The 23,280-nt window shown below is 45.2% G+C and overlaps 1 pseudogene; it reads right to left on the bottom strand.

Moving 5' to 3' along the window:
* Window positions 1–5,144: 5,144 nt before the first annotated feature.
* On the bottom strand, window positions 5,145–5,517 carry LOC112855709 (large ribosomal subunit protein eL31 pseudogene; annotated as a pseudogene).
* Window positions 5,518–23,280: the final 17,763 nt, after the last annotated feature.

Genomic DNA, 23,280 nt, shown 5'->3' with positions numbered 1-23,280 from the left:
CTGTCCTCCATCATGCTCCAAATAAAACTCAAAGTCCTGAAAATGGCTTCAAGATGCAAGATGGTCTGGCCTCTGATGAACTTGGCTCTCCTGCTGGTCACACTGACTTCTTACTTGTCCTAGGACATCCCAAGCTCATTTCTGTCTGAGAACATGTCCTTTCTTGTATCATCCGTCTGACTGCATGCTCTGTTTCTAATTCCTCTGGTAACTATAATTTCATTGGGGTACCTATCCAAATCCCCCTCACTCCATCCAATCTAAAATAGCCTCTGCTCCAATTCACATCACTTTATATTGCCTTTTAATATTTTTTAAAAACAAGTTCATTTATTTGAGTACTGTCTACATCCAATATGGGGCTTGAACCCATGACCCCGAGATCAAGAGTCTCATGATATTCCTACTGAGCCAGCCAGGTGCCTCTTCTTTTAATATCTTCATAATACTGAACACTTCTTGCCTTTATGTCATATATTTATTTGTTTAATCTTTAATCCTGTCTGTCCTGCCAGGATGCAAACTTCATGGGGGCAAACACTTTGACTGCATTTGTCCCTGCTGTATTCCCATTAACACAACAGCATAGGTGGGGAACAGCATAGACAGGGTTCAATAAATATTTGCAGAATGAATCACTTAATGCATGAGTGAATGAATCAGACACACAATAAATAAGCTAGGGGAGTGATAAGGAGAGTGTCTTGGTGAAGATAATTATGGTAACAACATGAAGAAACGTATTATTATTTTACAGACAACAAAACTGAGGCCTAGAAAGTTTGTGTGCCAAAGCCACACATTTAAGACTCTCCATGCTGCTTCTGATATGCTAAAGCAGTGGTTTCTGAAATGGGGGTATTTTTATCCCAGAGGAGGGAAACTTGGGAGGGGGGGAGTATGGCAGGAAAATTAAAATGTCAATTTCTGCTCTTTTACAAACGTATGTGATTTTAATTTCGATTTTATGTAGGTTTTATAATGCATTCAGTTATATCATGTACCACTAGTTCATATTTTATTGCTAAATAAATATTTACAGATATGGCATGTATGCTCCAAAAATGTTTGGAGGCCACTTAAGTAGACTACTGTGCGTTTCTCATAAGTTCTGAGCAAGATGGGGGCACTGTGTGCCCACAGTGGCGAGGAACATGGAATCCGTGGAGGTGGACGGATGTTAACCGCTGACACCTTCAGCTTGAGTTTATGGGTGGGGCTAACACGTAGCTTCCGTTTTCCCAGGTGCCCCAGGTGCCAGGGAGGCACGCCCACTCGCCATCCCCACAGCCAATAGGGGACTGAATTAGTTTCTGAACAGTACTGAACACATAACCAATGGAGGCTAAAGCCTTTAAGGAAGTGCTTCTCCAAATTCTGGAGGGGGCCAGGCTGGGAACTACTTCCTAGTTCTTCCCTCCTACCCTTAACCTTTCACTCGCATGCGCACACAGAGTACAGATACACACTCCCACACTTCCAGAATGTGAGAGATTAAAGAAATTATCTAGCTCAATATTTTCATTCTGTAGATTAGGGATGGGAAACACAGCTCGTTTGTGGCAGGACCAGGACTAGGTCCTCCTGATCTCCTGACTTCTGGCTCCCGGGCTTCCTATCCTTCCATGGAAGCCTCGCTTATGGCCATTTTCTTATTGGGTAGCTTTTACCCAGAAGGCTGGTCCCATTCTCGCAATACTGGGTCTTTGCAATATTGGAACTCTTGGGACCGTCAATAAGCAGGGTCCCCCGGGTGCATTGCCCACTTTCCCTTCATTTCAGTATGATGTGATCCTCAGACGATGAGGCCTGCGAAATAGGTCCCTGAAGCACTGAATGGCTCTGTCGCCTTTATTTCCATACCTTTGCAGTTAGTTCTCTTGGCCCAGCCCTCCAGGCAGCAGCTCTCCCCGCCTTACAGAGCAGGAACCCAAGCAAGTACTGGAAGCTTAATTGATCTGGATGTTTGGAATCAAACTTCATTAGCTCAAATTACTTCAGTTTGCCTAATTTGTTTCTCTATGTGAGCTCTGATAAGCTTGGTTTAACATCTTCTAAACTGTGGTGTTTATCATCATCAATGCCTACTCAAATTACCCCTGCAGAGCAATGGACCAGGAGAAAAATGGTTTACAAGGTGTAGCTATTTTGTATTTTTATACAAGTGCACAGAATGCAGAGCCCAAGTTGGTGGATTAGCGCATTTATTTCCCTAGGACAACTCTACTTTAAAAAAAAAATTTTTTTTCAACATTTATTTATTTTTGGGACAGAGAGAGACAGAGCATGAACGGGGGAGGGGCAGAGAGAGAGGGAGACACAGAATCGGAAACAGGCTCCAGGCTCTGAGCCATCAGCCCAGAGCCCGACGCGGGGCTCGAACTCCCGGACCGCGAGATCGTGACCTGGCTGAAGTCGGACGCTTAACCGACTGCGCCACCCAGGCGCCCCTCTACTTTTTAAAAAATAGAATGCAGCCAGAAAGATCCCTTCCGTCATTAATATTCAAGTATAATTTGTGTAAGTGTTTCAAGTCCCATAAACTTTGAGATTTTTTTTTTTTTTTTTCTATTTAGAGATAGGGACAAATCCATCATTCTTGTTTTTCTTCCAATCCGTTAGAGACTTTTGACTGACCTGTGTGTTTACATGTTTGCAAATACGCATATTGTGTTTGAGGACAAATTATCCATCTGAAAAGAGGTGTGTCTCCCTCGGACTATTGATTCATGCTAAGTGCAGAGAAACTTTTAGCACTATGGAAATTCATACTGAGTCTCTGGAAGGAACTATAGCAATGGTTGCTTCCAAGATAAGGTCCTGAGAGGGAGATTTCCTTCTATAATACCCATTTATAGGTGTTTTATTGCATGTATTATCTTTCCCCCAAATTAAAAGCAAAAATACTTGTCAGTAACAATAACCCCAAATAATGAGTTTCCCACAATATGAAGGCCTGTAAGCTGTGCTACATATATAGCTTCTAATTTTAGCTAAATCCAAATACCTTAATTCCAGCGCCTTGATACAGTAGCCAGGTCGGTGTTTCAGACTTGTGACAACTATCCGTCCATTGGTTACCACTTTAACATGGCAATTACACGTGAGACAGCGTGGCTGACACAGAGAATATGGAGACCTATGTTAACATCATCACACTTCCCTCAATAATCTTGTGTCCTTCTCCTAGAATCTGGAACATCCAGATGTTGTCATTCATTGCAAATGCTGCTGGAGTGATGGGCTCACAGATTAATAAGAAAAGCCAGTGTTTTAGCCTGTCCAGGTACCTCTCTGCACGGACGAAAATCAGCTCATTTCCCGTATTTCTTTGCACTCCATAGGTGTATCCACTTACACTAGAAATGGAAAATTCAGACGATAAAACATATACTCCAGAGCCTCAGTGCTATACACACCAAGATAAGAAGTTCGGATAATCAGGCAAAATTGTCTTCCTTATTTTTCAAGTGGTCCAAATAATTGTACCAATTCCCAACTTCGCTTCTATACCAAGTATCCCTCGACTGACCCCACCGGGTACAAATAATGTCGAGTGTGAATGTGGTCAAATCAATATGCATATTGCAGTTTAGCTCACTCGATAGTCCTCCCCAGTGGGATCTGAAACATCTGTGTCTCTGCCCCCTTGAAAGGTTCCACCCACATCTCCGGTCTTAAGGAGCCTCTGAGGGGTCAGAGTTCACTCAAGAACCAATCCAGGAAACAGCACGGGCTGCCCGGTGTGATGTCTGAGCTGCTTGCCACTCCTCTGGGCCCCTCTGTGCTCATTCACTTCCCAGCCTCCGTCCGGGACCTCCCCCAGGCTGTCACACGTACACCTGGAGCTGTCCACCTGGCTCAGGAAACTCTGCCTGTCCCGTGCTTGGGTCCTTGCTGCTGTATCGCATTGTCAATAGAGGGGGAAACAGCCACCCTCTTGCTTGGGTTTGACTCTCTGGCCAGGGTCCCACAGCAAAGCGGCATGGGCCCAGAGCTGCCACAGTGCTTTTACTTGTTTAAAAAAGAGCTTTATCGAGACATAATTCATAGACCATATGGTTCGCCCATTTAAAATGTGCAATTCTTTTTTTTTTTGCTTTGTTACATTATTAATTTTTTATTTTTTCATTATTATTATTTGTTTATTTGAGAGAGAGGGAGAGAGTGTGTGCACATGCACAAGAGTGGGAGGGGGCAGAGGGAGAGAATCCTAAGCCGGCTCCACATTCAGCATGGAGCCTGATGCAGGGCTTGATCCCATGACCCTGGGATCATGACCTGAGCTGAAACCAAGAGTCGGATGCTTAACTGACTGAGCCACCTGGGCGCCCCATAGTCTTACTCATTTTTAAATAATGTAATAATCCATCATATTGGTAATACTTAATATACTAAACCGTATTTCTGATATTAGGATAATTAGGTAGATTCCCAGGTTTTGCTACTTAAATCACCCTGCGAAGATGATTTTTCAGGTGCCTGGCTAGAAAATGTTCTTGTTCAAAACAGTCAATAAAAATGGGGAGGAGAGGCAGGCACCCTGATCCACTCCTGACACCTGGCCGTGAAGGGGGAGAAAGAACAGTTGCAGGAAACAAGTCCAGCGCTAGAGGGAGTCTGGCTTCCAGAGCTCTTCTTGGTGGGGACTCTGAGCTGCTGTCACTTCTGAACTCAGATTGTCAAACTGATGGAGAGAGTGGTAAGCAGCACTTCAGGTACTTCCGAGCAGAGCAGTAGACGTTGTCTGAATCCTGCACACATCTGTCGTGACACATTTCCCTGCAATCACCGAAATGGCTCTTGGCTGAGGCTCCTGGGTGGCTCAGTTGGTTAAGCATCTGTTTGGCTCAGGTCATGATTTCTCCACCTGTGAGTTTGAGCCCCACGTCAGGCTCTGTGCTGACAGCACAGAGAGGCCTGTGTCTCCCTCTCTCTCTGCCTCTCCCCTGCTCACGTTCTGTCTCTCTCTCAAAATAATAAACATTAAAAAAATAAAAAAAAATAAGTGGCTCTTGACTTAGTAGAGTCCTGGCACCCCTCCTTCCTAATAAGCAGGATGTTTGGTGAGGACTACTCAGGCCCATGTCTTCTGTAAACATTCTTCTCTCTTCAAGTTTGATAGTTTCCTCTTTATTTGCCAATCAGCAGCTAGTTCTTATCCATGTTGTCTGTAGATTTTTCACAATGGTGACAGGTACACAGTTAACAATGTATAGAGCCTGTCTGGTGCATCTGCTTCCTCATTATGGACAACTGCACATGAGTAAGGTATGGAACATTCCTTATTCCTTTGGCCCAGACAGCTTTGTTGAGCCTTGTGTCAATGCGCACATCTGGACTTCCCATCTCCTTTATGGTAAATTTCTGGATCTCTTTCAATGCATGAGGGCCATGGTTCTTGAAACCCACCCCATGGATGTGCTTGTGAATGTTGATAGTGAATTCTCTGGTCACTACCTCGCTGATGGGAGAATAGCCCTTCTCGCCACCCTTCCTTGTGGGAGCCATTCTGCTGGGCCCAGGTTGGAAACTCACTTCAACAATTAAAAAAAAATTTTTTTTTAGTGTGTACTTATTTTTGAGAGAGTGAGCGTGAGTGAGGAAGGGGCAGAGAGAGAGGGAGACACAGAATCCGAAGCAGGCTCCAGGCTCTGAGCTGTCAGCACAGAGCCCGATGTGGGGCTCAAACTCACAAGCTCTGAGATCATGACCTGAGCTGAAGTCAGATGTGTAACTGACTGAGCCACCCAGGCGCCCCTGGGGAAATCTTTTAAAAACATTTTCACACAGACTGGCCTGATGGCTTTCACTGAGAAATAGTCAATTATTCATTCAACTAGTTAGGAGATGGTTACTAGTGGTGCTGGTTGGGGCCCTCCAAGAATTGGGCACTGAGATGGGATGAAATGAGAAAGATTTATTAGGGATATGCCTGAGGGGAAGGTGAGAGGGGACCAGAGGAGACTGTGAGAGTCATTCTGAGGCACAGGTCTCGCCCCAGTGGGGGAGGGAAAGGGAAAGTTGGGTGGAGGCATCCTAGATCCCTGTGCAGTTGAAGGAAGTCTGGCAAGGCTGTTGGGAGTCCTCAGTCAAAGTCAGCTGTCAGAGGAGCCTGGATCTCCCTGCAACAGACCTGCCTCGGTGTCCCTGCTCTGCTTTGCCTTTGGCCAGGAGAAGCCCAGGGCAGGTGTGGCCTCTGCACAACACAGTAAAGGGCTGAAGGCAGAGCTCTGAGAGGCACAGTTCCAGATCAAGTGGGTTTCACATTTAGAATGATTCTTGGGAGATTTTGAAAAAAAATTTTTTTAAGTTTATTTATTTATTTTGAGAGAGAGAGAGAGAGAGAGAGAGAGAGAGAGCACATGTGCACATGAGCTGGGGAGGGGCAGAGAGAGAGAGAGGGAGGGAGAGAATCCCAAGCAGGTTCAACGTTGTCAGTGTAGAGTATAACGTGGGGCTCGAACTCAGGAACCGTGAGATCATGACCTGAGCTGAAGTTGGACGCTTAACTGACTAAGCCACCCAGGTGCCCCTGGGGAGATTTGTGAAAAAGAAATTCTGCTAGGAAGATCTTTTGCCATTTCCTGTTAGAAGTCTTCCTCTCTATTGGATGTTTATGCTGGAGAACACTGACTTATCACACAGCTGGCTTGGCAACTCCTCATCTAAGATGCCTGGGGTCTGGGGGCAGCTGTGTGTGAACCCCCTGGATCAGAATGGAAGGTTGTAACTCCACCAACCTTAACAGAAGATCCCTCGCACCATGTTCACCGAGTGCCTATCACATTGGGGATGTGATGACTACAGAATGGCTCCATTCTGATCATGTCATTTACCTGAGGGTGCGAGGGGCAGGGTCAGAACTGGAAAGCAGGGTCCCCGACTCCCAATCCAGTACCTCATTCAGTATCATTGGATGACATTTCATTTCGTCCTTCCTTTCTCATTGTTTGGGGTTGGTTTATTCCCCTGCAGACTTTAACCTGCCTTGTGGCTTCACCCCAGCACCCATGTGTCTATGAAGAATGCTTGCTGGTAGTGTAGTGGGAGGGCTCTGTTTATACCATGTCACCTCATCTCAGTACCTGGCTTCACTGTTTCCTACTTGTTAGAATCCTGACCCCTTTCTCCCCGGCCCCAGTGTCCTTTCTTGTTTCCCACCGTGAACCTTGAGTTACACTGGGCTCTCTTCCCTTGCCTCAGAGTCCCACTGGGCAGGTCGACCAGGAGCTGTCTCCACAGTAGCTGGGCCTGGGGCCTGCCCCCTCCTTGTGCTAAGGGACCCATCCAGGAAGGTTGGGGCTTGTGGCTTGGCCACGTATGGAGGGGAGAATCATGGATGTGCATGAACAGGCTTTTGAGTTCAGTGGTCCTCAGATGCCTACCAACCCAGAACCCGTGTACCTCTAGAACTCTATTCATAGCAGGAATATACACTTCCACGTGGCACTGAACTAAATTAGAGAAAATGCATTGACTGTGGACAGGGTTGGGAGTAGTTGATTAATTAGGGCCTATCTCATGCATCCCAGCACACTTCACTGCTCCTGCTGTTGCTGGACATTAGCATTCCACTGTTGCAGAGCTTTAAATAGTACCCGTTCCCCTGAAGGGAAACTCCAAGGTCCATTTATTTGCTAAGGGCTAAGATTTTCCCCAGGGGTAAAGTTCTAGACTGTCAGCTAGACCCCAGGAGACCGTGTTTACACAGTCCTTGCTTTGGCCAGGCCAGGTAAGGCTTAAGCCTGGAAAGTGTATGTGGCGATGGCAGGACTCCGCGTGTGCAGAGCCTTTTCACACTCAGCCCTTCACTTCATCTTAAATCCATCTTGAGTGGTTGGCAGGGCAGATGCTGTTTATCCCCATTTTGCATGAAAAGCATCATGCTTTCAGCGAACACGTTTTGGGTACTTACTAAGGTTTTCTTAATATTTACTGAGTGCTCACTACATCCCAGGCACAGGCCACTTGCTGTCTCATCCAATGTCCAAAGTCACCCAGTGACACAGCAGCTACGGCTAACCCCATCAGGCGGATGCAGAAATGGAAGCCCAGAGAGGCGATGAGATTTACCCAGGACACGAGTGAACCGCAGAGCTGAGGTCTGAGTTGTGCAGTCCGCCTCCGGCCCTGGGCTGTTCAGCTGCATTGACAAGCATTCTGTTCAGTACGTGAGCCAATGATTACTTAGTTACAGCTGAGGAAGGCCCCGAGGGAGAAGTAGCACGTGCCATGAGAAAATAAAAGAGGGCTCCCAACTTGGCCTGGGGAGAAGAAAGGCTTCCCTGAGGATGTAACATTTAAATGCAGGCTCAAAAGAGGAGCGGGGGCAAGATGGGGGTGGGGGAAGGTGGGAGAGAGGCCAGGCAAAGGCCGAGGGGAGACTAGGACCTGCCTCCAAGGACCTGGAAGAGCCTGCTCTCTTTGCTGAGTGAGCAGCGTGGGGCAGCAGATGGAGACGAGGTGAAGGAGGTCGGCAGAGGTAGGATTTCGTAGTCCACACTGAAGACTGGACTTGGTCTAAGAGCACTGGGAACCAGCTGAAGGTGGGGTGAGGGCTTCTCAGAGCACACTGTGGCTGGGAGCAGAGAGGATGGAGGCACAGAGTGGGGCCCGGGATTGGCAGACTCGTACAGTTACAGTCCTGCTAGGGAAAAAGTGGAGATGGGGAGAAATGGGTGAGCTCGGTGATCTTTGGGAGGGAGAGTTTGTGCTGACACCCACGGACTCTCCGTGAGCACTGGCAAGAAGGATGGATTGTAATGCAACATTTATAGGAAGCACTCCTTCAACAATGAAGCCAGTCCTAAAATCATTCATTTTTTTTTAATTTGCGAACAGTATTAAATTAGGACAGGAATGAAAGGTGGGATGGGGTGAGACCTTGCCTATGGGGATCATCCCTTCTGGTTGCCATCATGTCTTCCAAAGGAAGGGGACAAACTTAGAACTATTCCTCATGAGGGGTCAGAGGATCCTGGAGGTGTTTGAAGGACACAGCAAAAAGGGAAGATTTCTTTTCTTTTTTTTTTTTTTAAATGTTTTTGCTTTATTTTTTTTTTTTTTCAACGTTTATTTATTTTTGGGACAGAGAGAGACAGAGCATGAACGGGGGAGGGGCAGAGAGAGAGGGAGACACAGAATCGGAAACAGGCTCCAGGCTCTGAGCCATCAGCCCAGAGCCCGACGCGGGGCTTGAACTCACGGACCACGAGATCGTGACCTGGCTGAAGTCGGACGCTTAACTGACTGCGCCACCCAGGCGCCCCGGGAAGATTTCTAACTGTGTGTCCGCGTGTGTGTTTCTGAGTCTGTGTGTGTCTGCACTTGAAGCCAGTTTGCAAAATCGGATCACAAAACTCCTGTGAGAAGTGCCAGGCAGTGTTTCTAGGTAGTTGGCATAGCCCATATGAAAGGAAATAAATTCAGCTGCTTACATGCACTTAAAAGATGTGCTTAAAAAAATGTACCTGAATTTACTGGATGTTTTGCCATTGGGTAGCTATAACCTGGTCTAAATTTTGTTCCAACCTGGCCCCCACAGGTTGCTCTGTCCTCCAGCTGTTATTATATGCTGACTAATGATAAAGTGGGTCACTTGTTACAATTTTCCCGTAGCCTCACGTTTGTGGTTGTTTTGAGCCCTTCCTTCCAAGTGGTAAAAGATCATTGGTTGTAGTTCCTCGAACTCTCCTTCCTCCATCCCTCCTTTCCTTGTGTAGCAATAGCAGCTGTAGAATAGGCCTGGAGTAGCACACCCTGCTAGGAGATGCCACCAGGTGCAAACAAAACATTATTAGCACCCAAGTTTGAGGCATTTGATTCTGGAAAGTAACTACCTATTTGATACACCAGAAAGGGAGGCAAGCCATTTGACTTGAAAGAAAATAACAATGTGAGTCAGAGTCTTTGTCAGAAGCTCTTGCCTCTTGAATGGTATTGTCCTCATGCTTGAGAGCAACTAACCCATTAGACAACTGAAGGTCGCCTTGACCTTCACTGCATTAGAGCATCAGATAGAACCCAGTGAGGCCCAAAGATGAGCAAATAGAGCACAAAGCCTGTAGAGCCTGCCAGATGCCTGAAAACATTTTTTTGGAAGACTCCTTCATTGTGAAGTTTCTCCAAGAAATTTGATCTGCTCAGTTCCTTAATAAATCACCCTGTACTTTCTCAGTGGACAATGTGGACAATATTTACTTGATTTGAATAAATGACTACCAACGTGCATAAGGAAGCTTCTCTTCAAAGCGCATCAATTGATTAATGACTCGGGCAAGAATCACTTCACGGCTCTTTGCTGCATTATTAGTCATTTTGTAATAATGGCTTTTTGTCACTTTAAAATGCAATTTTCTTTATAACTCAGTTATGGTCGCGTGTGTTTGGAAAGGTTAGCTGGTGACTGTGTGATTATACTCACCCTGTGACCATTTGGTGACTTTGGCTTTGCAGGAAAAATTTACAAAACTTTTGGACAGCGTGCCCTTGAAGAGCAGTGCCCAGTGATACGCAGAGCTATAGGGCTGGATGAGCCTGTAGATCTTTTCCTGCACAAGTCCCTGAAGTTGTGGAGGAGGAAACTGAGGTACGGGGGGTGATATGAGGGCTGCCCTCCCCAAATCGGCCCAAGTTTCTCAGTTGCCTCCGCTGTGCCTCTACTGTGCTAAGTGCTGGGGAAACACATGGCTTTGGTCTCAGGCTCACCCTCTACTAGGGGAGATAAGAGCTGGCAACAGGCAAACATTTAAAGACAGCATAGGGCAACATATCAAATGTGAGCAACTGGGGCCCTGACTAATGTAATGCGCTGTGCTTTAGAGCCATGCTGCACATCACGGTCACTCGGTAGGCCAGGTTGGAAACAGAGCGAGTGTTGAGGCAGAGCAGAACTGTGAAAGCATCATCCCGGGGGACAGTGGAAAGTGGGCCATACGCAGCTTCAGTCTAGGTCGTGTATGGCAGGAGTGCCGGAGGATCAGAGGGCAGCCCATTGAGCTTAGAACCGTGGTGACAGTAAGGAGTAAGGTCAGGAAAGCCAGAGCGTTCCTTCCCCACAGAGCTTCTTTCCTCCTCACTCCGGCAGTGGCAGCGTCTTTCCAAAACGGGGCCGGTAAGGCTCGGGAGTTAAGAACCCAGGTTTCAGAGCCAGATGGGCTTGAACCCTGTCATGGTTTGACTTTGAGCAAGTTGTGCCATTTAAGTTTCATTTCTGTAACTGTAAAATGAGAATGATAATTAGTGACTGCCTCATATAATTTTGTGAAGATCAATTGAGATAATGCATGAAAGTAAAGCACACAGCACAGTGTCTGACATAGAGCTATGCTTATTATAAGGATCTATTATTAATATATCCAAATCAACTATGCTGTTAGCACAGTTGCCGATAGCAACGAGAGAGAGAGAGAGAGAGAGAGAGAGAGAGAGAGAGAGAGAGTATATGTTTCCATTTACTGTACTGTGGCTATTTTAGCCATTGAGGAGAGAACTGGATTATGGAATCCAATTGGTTGTACAATGAACAGTTCTTTAAATGGCCAAAACAACAAATGGTGTTAAGGTGGAAACACAAAGAACAGTTCATTTGTAAGTGGCCCTCTAAGTAGTCTGTTAGGGGTTTACCTGTTTCTTTTTTTTTAGACTACATTTCCCAGAGTCCCTCACAGGTAGGTGCAGATCATGTGACAGGCTATCAGCCAATAAGATGTGGGAAGGAAGATGTACTCTACTTCCAGGTTGAACAAAACACTGTATGATCCCCCCCACTCTCTCCACTCTTCCTTCTTCCATGGTCTCGTGTTCCAGATGGTAAAGCTACTAAATGGAAAGATCACATATCCCTGAGTCACTGCTTGTAATAGAGCCAAGGAAGGGAGTTGCCCAGACTTTACTGAACATTGCATGAGCCCGAATAAATTTTCACTATATTAAACCTCTGAGATCTGGGGAACATTGTAAAAACTAGTTTTAATTACATTTACTTGCAAACTGGCCAAATGGGACCATTCGAAAGCAAAAAATATAAAGATAACAAAAATGTTCCCTCCCAAATCATTCAAAAGCCATGTTTAATATCACTTTTATTAATAAAATGTACAAGCCATATTTAACTTGACAAAAAAATTGTTATATTGTTAGATTGTTTCTTTTTGAATTTTCTGTTATCCAAAAACTATTATTTATTATTATTTTTTAAAAATAATGCTCTAAAGGTGGCATTCTGACTCAGGTCCGAGAGCTGGGTATATGCTTAATTATTGCCAGAAAATGTGCTTCATCATATGCTGCTAGGTGGGAAAAAAAATCTTGTTTCCAAAAAGTAAGGATTGATCCCACACAAAAAAATTACATTGTCAATAGTGATGTCTCTCATGGTGGTGGGGTTGATAGCCAAGTAATTCTTTTCCATATGCTTTATTATATTTTCTAAATCTTCCACAAGAAGCATGTATAAATTGTAAACAAAAAGATAAAAAGCCATTTAAAAAGGGTTCTTTAAAATTTATTTTATTCTTTTAAGCCCTTCATCCTTTTACACATCAATAACCCCTGAAATTACTAGAAAAGGGAAAACAAAACAATAACAAAAACAGATTATTCACATAATAGATTTTGGCAGCAAAACCTGTGAAGGACAGAGATTTGAAGGAATAGGCTCTGGTGAGCCAATCATGTCATTACTGCAAGTTTTGGGGAGGAAACACACACGTGAGCTGGTGGTGCTGGGGGCATGTTCAAAAGGTTCTTACGCTGAAACAGCAGAAAAACCAGAACCTTGGCTTGAAATACTTAACATTTGCTTTGGAGAAGCAACAGTGAGGAAAAGTTCCCAATAAGAAAGACACTTCTGGGGTCATTTCTTTAAGAGCCCTATAGCGGGCCTGTCATTCGAAGGGTCAGCCCATTCTGCCTACCACCGCCCCACGTCCTCGCCTGATCTGCCCTTATGTCTGTGTTGTGGGGGGTCGTTAGTGAGGGGGCAGCCCCACCATCTTCCTTAGGTTCTGGTAGAATTAAGATGGGAGATCAGAAGACATCAGATCCCTTTTTTTTTTTTTTTATAGTCGGACATTTTATTTTTTAAAATTTAAATCCAAGTTGATTAACATATAGTGTAATAATAATTTCAGAACTAGAACTTAGTAATTCATCACTTACATGTAACACCCAGTGCTCATCCCAACAAGTGCCCTCCATAATGCCCCTCACCCCTTTAGCCCTTCCCCCCCACCCAACACCCCGCCAGTAACCCTCAGTTTGTTCTCTGTATTTAAGAGTCTCTTATGGCTTGTCTCCCTCTCTGTTTTTGTATTATTTTTGCTTCCCTTCCCTTATATTCATCTGTTTTGTTTCCTAAATTTCACATATGAGTGAAATTATCAATTGGAAGACATCAGATGCTTTTTTCAGCATTCCTCAGTACTCTACCTTTCCAAATTCAGTTTCATGAGTCCTCGTAAGATTGCCCCCTTGATTACAGAAATCATAGAAATAGGATTTGAAAGAGCATGCACTTGTAGTTAGAAGATCTGAATTCTCTCACCTGCTTTTGGTGTGACTTTAATCAAGGTTTTTAATCTTTCATTTAAAAAGATGACAAGAACAAATTTGTCAAGCAGGCATTTGTCTGCGAAAAAGGAGACACAGGTGCGCCTTGTATTTCAACTGGGGAAGCATGATTTACATCAACTCAGCATTTAGGCCAAACTAAAACTGAAAAGTTTGGAAATCTGGAGTCGACTTATTTTTTTTTTTAAGAGAGAGGGAGAGAGAGAGAGCTAGCACAGGTGGGGGAGGGGCAGAGAGAGGGAGACACAGAATCTCAAGCAGCCTCTGCAACATCAGTGCAGAGCCCAATGCAGGGCTTGAACTCAAACCGTGACATCATAACCTGAGCCGAGATGAAGAGTCAGACACTTAATCGACTGTGCCACCCAGGTGCCCCAACCTGGAGAATGTTTAAAGCTGAAGGGTCCCTAGAGATCATGTAGTCCAACACCTGCCTCCTCTTTCACTTCCAACTGTGCTGTTAGAGGTGAGGGAAATGAGGCTCGGAGAAGTAAGGGGAATGTGCTTGCTTGGCCTGGCCTCACAGCTGGTTGGTGTCAGAGCCAGGCTCTGGGTCCTTTCTGTGGTGTCTCGTCCCCTCCCATGGGACTAAGTCCTCGTGGGAGGACCAAGACTTCTCCTGTGGCGCTGCCTTGTCTCAGAGCCAATGAAGGTCCAATCGCTGCCCCGAAGGGCCCCAGGGTCTTGTGAGCCTGCAGCAGGTGCAGGCGGCTGGGAGGCGGGTAGTCAGAGCAACCTGAAGAGATAGGCCATTTCCACTGGACCTGACTCCTTAATAGCTTGAGTCTGTAGACCCAGCTTAGGTTTGGCCTTCTCCTACCCCATTTTTATCGAACTGAAGCTGGGCCACACCTGAGAGAGTGTTGAACTTCAGTACACAGTTGCAAAACCATTCATGAGCATTTGCCAGGCACCATGTTAGGCCTGATGACCCACCCGTGCTTTCTCATCTGATCTTTATAAAACCTCTGCACGTCACTAACATTTGACAAAACTCAAGCTCAGATGGCCCTCTAGACATTCCTTCTGAGATTAAACTCAGAGTGCCATAGTCAATCCTGTCAATAGATTGGAGCTTGGGGTTGTCTTCCCCCACTGATGTGATTTAAATGATGAGGTAACACAAGAGGTGGTGGCGGGGTTTTGGCGGGCAAACCTCCAGCTTCTCTGTGCATTGCAGTTGTTCTGTTGTTCAGTGCTATGTTAGGCATAGCAAAAGAAGCATGTCTCCATATGTCACCCACAAAACACAGGTTTTATGTTCTGTGGCTTCAGGATGAAGGGGAAGAATAGAATAGTTCTGGGAAGTTCCTTTCTCCATTGACATCTACTTTGAATGTGGCGTTTCTCAAGGTACACGGCTGCAGGTGCAATGTGTGATGTTTTCTGCAGAAGTGTATACTCCCATAACCCGGAATATGTCTCTTGCTAGCCTTGGAGCTGAACTTCTCTTGCTACCCTGATGCTGAACCCCAAATCCTCATATTTCCTTCCTTTGCCTTACATATTGAAAAAAGAATGATGTTAGAATGGGTCTCACCTCCAAAACCATCTTAACATTCAGAGAGCTATCACATTACTGAAGCACTCAGAATATATTTCCTAGACTATTTATTTGCAGTGAACCATTGATGGTCAGTCACCCAGTGCCTTTCTTCATATTTTTGCTAACTTTTTGTTACCTGTTTGTGCCTGCCAATGAATACTCAAACTCCTCTCTTTTGTAGTGACCCAGAATTGTCGAAGGTAGATGCTAAATAACTATTTTTAGTGGGGTTAAACAGTGATCTTCCATGGCTACCCATTTACTTCTTAACTTGGATTAGATTTAGGAACATTAGAATCAATGGTGAAGATGGTTTCATCTCATTTCCCAAACCCACTTCCCAGTATTGTGTATATGAGAAAGTCTCAGAGGTTGTGAGCTGCCTGGGGAGCCCAACACATGGATGGGAGCGCTGGGTCATGACTCTTCAGCCCAGTGCTCTCCCTGCTACAAAGTGCTGCCTCCAGGTATCTCATGGGCAACTTCCACTTTGGTTTCTGGAGGAAACCAGTTTCCATAAAAGAAGTTCAACTACTCTAGGGTGGCCATGCCATGAGAAGCCCAACGCTGCCATCTGGAGAGTCCACATGGAGAACTGAAGCCCCTGGCTGATAGTCTCAGTGGGTCTCAGCTGCCAGCCAAGACCAACTTGCCAACTATTGAAGTAAGCCGTCTTCGAAGTGGACACTCCAACTCCAGTCAACCTACCCCAACTGGCTGCACATGGAATGGAGGCAAGCTGTGCCTACACAGCCTGCTGAGATTGCAGAATCCTGAACAATAAATGGTAGTGCTGTCTTGGGCTATGAAGTCTTGAGATGACTTTTTAGGTGGAGATAGGTAACCAAAATAGTAGGGCAAAGGCAAAGGGCTGGCCTGTGGCTTGGAGATGCGGAGCTAGGGGGTCTAAAAGCAAGCTCCAGTGCGAAAGCTTAGGAATCCAGGGATAGACCACAGCACTGAATTCAAAACGGGTGGCCAAGAGACATAACACAGAACCTCAGGGAGGGTCTGTATCAGAAATGACACAAAGCAGAAGAACAGGGGACAGGGCCAAGGAGAGGATGCCTGAGGATGGTAAATGAAGCAAGTCTGGGTTTTTTTCCAAGGGTCAGACCAAGAAGAATTTTTAAGTTTTTTTTTTTTTTTGTAATCTTTTATAGGAATTGTTCAAAGAATATGACTAAATCAAGTACAAAAGAAAACATTTCTAAAATATCTGTAATTTTCCCAGGGCCTGGAAGCAGGTGTACATTCCAGACTCAGTGGCGGGGTCAAGAGCTGTCTGAAATACAACACAGGTGAACCTCTGCGAAGCTTTGTTCATGCTGGGTAGGTTCCCAGGAAGTCTTAATGAAAGAGGCAGAACAGGTGAGCAGGACACACTGTAGTGAGTTGTTTATACAGTAAATTAGAAATGGGTCTAATTTCTTGCAAGGGCCCATATAGGCCCAGTCTTTTTGTTATCTTCATAAAGGTTGGAGTTAAAGAACGCCTCTAGGTACTGTTACATAAGTACATACTCAGGAGGCACCCTACTCATGTGAAGTTTCTAATACTAAAAAGTTACTAAAAAACAAGTAAGCATCACCTTTTCCAGATTTTTATCTTAGTTGTGTTTATTTCCAATGGTGTGTGCTATGTGGTATGTTAACATAGTTAATATTTGATGTACTATCACCTTAAAGAAGTTGGATTTACTATTCTGCCCACCCCTTGCTTCAATCACACAGTTTACCAGTGTTTAAATATCACCTGTTTGCATTTCTCTGTTACTTAAGAATGTGGAATGGTTCTAGTGTCTCAACAAAAGCTATGCTGAGGGTGTTTGCCCCGTTGGTTTTTTTTTTTTTTAGAGAGAGAGAGAGAAAGGACATGCATGTGTGTGGGAGGGGGTGGGGGAGGGGCTGGTAGAGGGAGAGAGAGACAATCTTCAGCAGGCTCCATGCCCAGCGCAGAGCATGACACGGGGCTTGATCCCATGACTCTAAGATCATGACCCTAGCCTAAATCAAGAGTTGGACACTTAACCGACTGTGCCACTCAGGCGCCCCTGCCCCATTCTAAAGCTAAATCATGGAATGTTCCAAGGGTGTTTCCTGTATCTTCACCCTTCTTGATAATGTGTCGCTTCCTTCCCCAAGGGAGATGGGAACGTCACGTCCCCCAATAAATAGCGCCAGTCCTCCTGTGCCCAGCGAAGCACGTGATCCTTCTCAGATCCTTCATGCTCCTCACCCAACCCTTCCTCTGGAACACTAACTCATCCTGATGATGACATATTATGCGATATGTAAGTTTTTGAGTAATTTTTGACATGGTGAAATGCTCACACTATCCTGTATTTTTAAAAGGATACAAAATCACATCCTATCCACAGTATTAAAAAACGTAATAGGGGTAGACATTTCATTATTTTAATGATTGGCAATAATGTTTCTTCCAGGGGGTACACTACTCTTGCTTTAGAAAATAACTTGATGTGGGGGCCCCTGGGTGGCTCAGTTGGTTAAGTGTTCGACTTCGGCTCGGCTCAGGTCATGATCTCATGGTTTGTGAGTTCGGCCCGCCTCGGCTCTGCACTGACAGTGCGAGTCTACTTGGGATTCTGGCTCTCCTTTCTTTGCCCCTCCTCCGTGTGTGTGCGCGCGCGCCCGCACGTGTACTCTCTCTCAAAAAAAAAAAAAAAAAAAAAAAAAAGGAACTTGATGTAAGCCCTTGAGTTAGAAGAGAAGACTCAGGGGTTGGAGAGGGGGCAGGAGCCTAAACAAGAGCAGGAAGTGGCTACAGTGCTCTGCATGAGGCCAGGAGCAAAGAAAGAGGGCAAGGGAGGTATTCACGGACCGAGGACAGCAGGGCAAATAGTGGCTAGTGGGAATTCTCTGGCAGAAGGAATGGCCAATCGACACTGTAAGAAAGGCCTGGAAAATGCCTCATTTGAAGCTGCTTGCTGCAATGCATACTTCTTGTCCCTCGTCTTCAGCTTACCCCAGGCACAAGTGTCTCATGTGAGCGGGGTTGTGTGTGTCCATGTGTGCGTTGGGGTGGGGGTAGATCTGGTAAAGAGTGGAGATAGCATTTTTGGAGGGAGAATCTGAAACTGAGGACTGACTATGTAATAAGCCAACTCCTCATCTGTCTGCAGAAATCTGGGGGATTTCTTCAAGTTGTGGAATGGAGTTTGCATCCATTTATTTAGGTCTCAAGATGTATAATTATTTAGCTGGATAGGAGAATCAAATGTTCAGATTAGTTATCTCATGCCAGGGGTAATTTTCCTCATTAGAGTTTTCTACAATGAGCATTTATTATTATGATGAGAAAATACTCTTTTTAAATTTAAAAGTGTACTCAATTCTGAGCCTCTCTGGTGTTAGCCATCAAGTTGGGAAGGATTTAACAAATCAATCTCATAGTGACCGCTAATGACTAATCATGAATGAGGCAATGTGTGCAGGGGCATGCGTATTTTAGCAGAGGGCTCCTGGAGACTCTAATTCTATAAAACAGAGGAACATCATTTCAACCAGAGTAAGAAAAACATGATTCAAACCACTCAGCTCCATATTCTGCCTATGTAAAGATTAATTTTTCCCTTTAGCTAAAAATGTGGATAAGCATTGGAATTTGAAGGAGGGGAATTATATTTCATGGAGACGTTTGAGAAGAGAAAAAGAGCTCCCCAAGGCATACAGACACTTTTACCTGTGAAAATCCTGGCTCTGTTTGACAGAAATGGCACTAATATTTTTCTAGTGGGTCTTGAGCTATCATGAATTGTTTTTTTTTGGAATTTTTTTTATTAGACATTGGAAACATTACTTTTTTTCCCCATCCAGTGTGGATACAACCCCAAGTAGGGTGAAGCCCAGAATTTGTGGATGTATGTTTCATGGGAGGGAGGGGTCATTTTTATGTTCCCCAGCTGCATTTGTAGGACTCAGGGCAAAGCCGGAGACTTAGAAAAAGATATAATAATGACTAAGTATAGCTACTATTAGTGTTTGCAATGTGATAGCGCTTGTTCTAAATATTTTATTTTCTTACCCATTTTCATTTTGAAAGTTCTACTCTCTTAGAAGTCACTCAGTTAATGGAAGGGAGGAATGAAGAAAACGGAGGAGAGAGACAGAGAGGGAAGGAGACAGGGTGTTCCTGTGTGGAGGTTGGTCTAGTCTCTTAAGTACTTTTCTTTTCCCTTGTTGAGATATAGTAGAGGCCAGTAATTACTTCAGAATTCGTTTGGGGACCCCTTGAAAATGAACGAAAGAGATTCTCCATCACGTGAATAAGGAATTGGACTCCTGGCACCCCCATTCCTACCTACACATTAGCTGGATCATTTGGGGTCTCCCTTGCATTTAGCTTCAGCTTGGAAGCTATCCGCTGAGAGGCAGGGCGGCTGAGCGAGTCCCAAGAAGAGGCTGTGCCCGCCGCGCGACACAAGAGGGCAGTATTTCAACAGGCCTGAGCTTTCCGACGCATCGCGAGCTGTGCTCGCATTATCTCCAGCAAAAAGCCTGTTGGACTGATTATTTCAGCTCAAGAATTTTAGAGTCCAGGGGAGGATGCATTTTAATGACTCCAGGGAACGGATCAAATTAAACACATTATCCCGGATTTTCTTCCCTCGCCTGCTCTCACCCGCCTTCTCCGCGACGTCTGTCGGCGCAGCGTGGGCCCCAGCCGCGTGCCCCGGATCAGCCCCTCTGCAGAGCCGCAGCCCGTGCTAAAAAACGTAGGGCCTCCGCAGCTTGTCTTGGCGCAGATCCTCCAAGGTCACCTTCCAGCAGAATAAACTTAGGAACCGTAGGAAGTTGTGTGCCCGGCCACCGGGTCTGCAGCTGTGCGGAGAAAACAAACCCAGACCCCAAAGCTGGCACAGGCTACGGGGGGCGACACACTGTTCTTTACATATAGTATGTATAATTCCCCAAGAGCCAGCAAGAATAGTAGTATTGTCTTGTGGTAGATGAGGAAACAGGTTAAAAAAACGTTTTCAAGGTCATGAAACTAGTAAGTGCTGAGCTGGGACTCACCCCAGTTTGTCTGGTCCCAAAGCCTGGAGCATGCATAGTATCTCCCCAGAGCTAAGTCCCATTTCTCTTACCCTTGTAAGTATCCTGTGACACTTGGCCAGAACATGAGGTCACACATCAAAGGGCTTCCATGGTTGGGGTGATGGTGTTGGTGTAGAGGGTCAGGCTGCTTTGTGCACCTTGAGTGTGAACTTCCAAGTTCTATTTATCCTCTGTCCTATGCAGCTCTTGGAATCATCTGGCATTTAATGGGTGCTCACTGCTGCACAGGACAACTTAATTGGATTTAATTAAATTCGTGGCCCCTTGGGTTATTTGGCAGATTTGACAGATTTACTCATGATTTGAAAGAAGTTTGTTTCTGTCTCACCTTTATACAGAAGTTCTTTCTGTGGAGCTTCTTGTTAAAATACTCTCAGAAACCCACAAATAAGTCTTGTAATTGCTTTCTCAGCTTTCTTCTCACTGATAAGATATGAGTGATTTTTTTTTTAAAGGCACCACTAACTAATCAATCAAAACAAACAACTGTAATCTGATTTTAGAGCAATCTGCATGATAAGAGTTGGCCAAGGAGAAATAATTTCCTATCCCGGTGGGATAACATGCAAATGAAATTTCAACTACAGGCTCCCTCGCCTCACAGAATGTCAGAGAAGGAGGTGCCAAGCAGAACGTGTTTATGAATGGGAAAGCCAGTGGTGTTATATTTTCTCTTAGGTTATTCTCAATCTCGTTTTCATAAGTAACAAAACAGCTCTAAACATTTCTAAATATTTCACTCCATATGGCCCAAATCCTAAACTTAAAAATATCTACCCACTGCCCACAGAAAGGTTTTTAAAAGAGAAATAATTGATTTTATTGGACAATTTCCTCAGGAAAATTTTTCCAGGGGTAAAAATCTGGGCTGCCCTCTCAGCAGTGGAGCTGTGTTTACACAAAGGCTGGACAGTTATTATATTAGCCATGTCATGGACAATAATTGCACTTGGTGGAAAGCTGGACCAGAGGACCCCCTAGGGAAGGTTCTGCTGACTCCTTACAAAATCCTTGTAAATGAAGCACATGAGTGCTTCATTAAATCGTTAAAAAAATTTTTATTTTAACTTAAAAATTTTTTTTATTGTTTATTTATTTTTGAGAGAGAGAGACAGAGTGCCAGCAGGGGAGGAGCAGAGAGAAAGGGAGACACAGAATCAGAAGCAGGCTCCAGGCTCTGAGCTGTCAGCAAGAGCCCAACATGGGGCTCGAACTCACAAACAGTGAGAACATGACCTGAGTCGAAGTTGGACATTCAACCTACTGAGCCACCCAGGTGCCTCTGCCTTTGACCTTAATAAAATTCATTATATTATCTTGTGAAGAGCCAGGACCAGTGACCAGTGACCAGTGACCTCCTCCACTGTGTTAGAGGGCTCATCCACCTTCCCCAGACCCACTTTCTGACTCCTGCAAGCCGGAACTGGCCACAGGCTGTGAATAAATACTTCAGAGAAGAACGAGAGAAAACTACAGTCGTTAAAAATGGGTCACCACTAAGAGAAATGGGTTAGGACACAGTAGATGTACCTAAAATGAGCAAGCTCTATAGCTGTTCTTACTATCTTGAAAACCAGCTGGTACATGACAGATGCAATTGTATCAGCTCAAATCCTATAATTCTTTCTTTCAGCGGTGAGCCTAAATGCTGTCCCTCCAGCAAGGGAATGGCGAGGCTGATACACACCGCTCCTCCAAGGCCTGCAGACCCCTGCAAGTTTGCGGTCGCCCCTGGATGAGGGGAGCAGCTGACCCCCACACAGAGCAGCGCCATCATCTTTCCCCTTGCCTGTTTGACCAATATTTCTTCAGTGTCGACTATGTGCCAGGCAAGGTGCTTGGGATACGGCAGTGACAAGGAAGATGAGAGCTTATATTCTAGTGACGGAGACAGACAGCAAAAGAATGAATACATTAGAAAATAATAGCAATAATTGCTATGAAGAAAATAAAACATGAAGGTGGGAAAGTGAGGTCTGGTAACTTCTTGAGGATGGCTGGTGAGAGAGGCCTCTTGGAGGGGTGGCCTGAGGGTTGAGGAAAAGCCAGCCAGGTACAAGTCTGGGCAAGAACATTCCAGGCACAGGAAACAGCAGGTTGGAAGACCAAAAGGAGGAAAGCTTGGTGTGCTTGACAAACATAAAGACCAGTGTCCTGCATGAGGGAGATGGTGGTATGACATCAGGTCAGAGGGAGAGGCAGCTGTACTAGAACTCGAGAGTGGTTGAATCCTGACCCCCGTCTTGGACTGTGTAGATCCAGCCTCAGTCATATGGATAAAGGACATATCTGGACAGCCACAGCTGCTGAACCTACTGCTTGATTTGAACCTTTCAGGGTACTATTAGGATCCAGCCATAATTACTGTTGGCAGGAATGCCCCACATTCTCTCAGAACGATCCCTCACGTGCAAGCCTTGAATCTGAAAAGTCAGCTGGGGGAAAGAACCACTCGTGTCCTCCATCAACTTTGAAAACCCCTCCAGCATCCATTTTCTCTGATTGTAAGTGCAAGGTTGCCAGTGATTTTTCCCATTAGATCTCTGAAACCCGTGTAAGGGTTTTCCTCAGAGTCCCATCAAAACAGCACTCTTTGCCGATGTGAACAATTTTAAAGCATCGTGATATTACATAGCTCACTAAAGAGCGGCCCAGAAGGGGAATGACATCGATGGCTGGGGTTTTAGTACCTCCCGTAGCCTCAAGCCACACAGGGCTCCACCCCCCCAGGACAGGTGTTTTTCTCTCCTGACTTTTCTATATTACACTTATATCCTATGTATAAAGGTAGGTGGAAAATTCTTAGTTTCGGAAAATCACTTTGAATGGAAACAGAAGGTATCTGAAGAGAGTCCCACTGGGGCTGGTGCTTCGAGAGAAAGGCCTTTAGACACCAGTGACATGTCATCCATTCGTGGAACAAAATGAGGCCCAGACTCCCCCTGTCCCCTCCCCCCCCCCCCCCATCTTCCACGGTGGCACTTTCATTTTAGAAGAAAGTGTCCTCCCTGCTTTGGCCTCTGCCTGGCGTCCCGGTCTTGCTCTGAGCTGTCAGCCAACTAGTCCTTCCGGGTCACC

The sequence above is a fragment of the Puma concolor genome, chromosome B3 (assembly GCF_028749965.1).
Source record: "Puma concolor isolate L17-30 chromosome B3, mPumCon1.1.hap2, whole genome shotgun sequence".
NCBI classification, from domain to species: Eukaryota; Metazoa; Chordata; class Mammalia; order Carnivora; family Felidae; genus Puma; species Puma concolor.
The sequence above is the reverse complement of the archived record's forward strand: the minus strand, read 5'-3'. Positions and strand labels throughout refer to the sequence as shown.